The sequence below is a fragment of the Rhinichthys klamathensis genome, unplaced genomic scaffold (genome assembly GCF_029890125.1).
Source record: "Rhinichthys klamathensis goyatoka isolate OS25496 unplaced genomic scaffold, OSU_Roscu_1.1 h1tg000045l_1, whole genome shotgun sequence".
Classification (NCBI taxonomy): Eukaryota; Metazoa; Chordata; class Actinopteri; order Cypriniformes; family Leuciscidae; genus Rhinichthys; species Rhinichthys klamathensis.
Genome location: NW_026606592.1, coordinates 17,651 through 19,358, shown reverse-complemented (window position 1 = coordinate 19,358; position 1,708 = coordinate 17,651). Strand labels below are relative to the sequence as shown.

At 32.8% G+C, this 1,708-nt stretch overlaps 1 long non-coding RNA gene across 1 annotated transcript; it reads left to right on the top strand.

Annotated features, from left to right (window-relative positions):
* Window positions 1-433: 433 nt before the first annotated feature.
* Window positions 434-1,348, top strand: LOC130082396 (uncharacterized). Its single transcript, XR_008806768.1, has 3 exons — window positions 434-567; window positions 683-733; window positions 1,296-1,348. It is a non-coding gene; the product is annotated as an uncharacterized LOC130082396 (long non-coding RNA).
* Window positions 1,349-1,708: the final 360 nt, after the last annotated feature.

Below are 1,708 nucleotides of genomic sequence, written 5' to 3'. Positions count from 1 at the left end.
TCTTTGTGAATACGGCCCCGGATCATCATCTCTAAGACGCTATGAACCATTTGACTAGTAAATAAAACTTCAAACATACACTAATGTCAAACATACACTAATTGTGTTGGTACAAATTTTAATGTTTTTAAAGAAGTTTCTTATGTTCACCAAGACAGCATTAAAAACAATAATATTGTGAAATAATATAATAATATTGCTAGCAAAAGTTGTCATAGGTGATATGTTTTAAAAAACATTCAAAACTTAGACATAAACTTTGAAATAGCAAAAGAGGAAACAACCCCTTACAGTTTCACATAATGTGTCATTGAATGAAATACAATGCAAGTCAATGAAAGAATGCCAATTAATCCACTAATCATACAGAACTCTACAAAATACACCTCAGTCAGATATGATCTTTCTGCTTACCCTTTCTCTGTTTAATTTTCTTTAATTTCATGCTGACAGATGCAGCCAAAAAACAAGGAGCAAAAGTGGTGGAAGCCGAGGAAAAAATAAAAACCTGGCTGAAGTATAGTGGAGACCGAAATGGAGGAAGAAAAAAAAGAGCAACAGAAAAAGGTACACAAGGCCTTTTTAAGGCTGATCAAATATGTTATTAATTATTATATATATTAATATATAAGTTGTAAGTAATTTACATTTTGATAATTACTATATTTTTTCTTTAACACAGAAAAGCAGATGCCTCCCCCTCAAGCAGATTCCAGCAGCTGTGAAAGTGAATGTAAGTGTCTTCCAATGATTGTTTTTTCTTCCTCTGTCTAAACCCTCCACTAAACAGAGGTGTATTTCATCTTTACTAGGCGTACACTGCATTAAGATGTATAATTAATTTGCTACCCCAACATGATGAAAATCTCTTGCAGGTGGGAAATACATACTACTGTTCCCCCATAAAACTATACACTCAACTACTAACACCATATTTTTTCAGTTACACAATATATACCTTAGGTGTAAAAAAACACACACAAAAAAAAACACACAACATACACTAAATCACTAAATTAATGGTTAAAATCCATAATGCACCAGAAAAGAAAATTATGGTATTTTAATGGGCATTTTGAGGTAAGTTCTAAGAGTCAAATGTGTAATTTTCAACGTTTGATATGTTGACTATGTCCTTTTCGCAAATGATCACATTCTGCTTTTCTGTTTGCTGTTTGTATATTTTACACAACACCCCAACTTTTTTTTCTGTTTTGGGTTGTGTAATTAAAATAGAACGACACATCTTAAATGTTCTAAAAAGTTGTTTGTATGTTTGTTGTTTTTTACAGGAGTGTATGCTGCTACTTCTCCTCCTCCGCTCCGTCTTCATCATCAGAGCCACACACAATCTCTAATTCGCTTCAAATCTGCAGAATACGGAAGAGAATCTGCACATTTTCTCAGTTTTCAGCAGGTTTTTTTTTTTTTTGCTCTTCTTCCGCATTTTCTTTGCCGCCTTTTTTGTGACTTTTTGGTTCCTTGTTGATTTCTTTGACTTTATGTTTTACTTTTTTTGCCGCTGCCTTTGGGTAGTTTTTTTTTCTACTTTTTTGTCGATCGACTCATCGTTGCAAATCCAGAATGAAAATCTGCAGAATGTATCTGTATAAAATGTCTATATAATGGACTGTGGAGATGTTTTAACCAATAAATAGGTTCATTTTTTATAAACAATTCAGTTTGTCTGTTGTGCCGTCTCTTAATG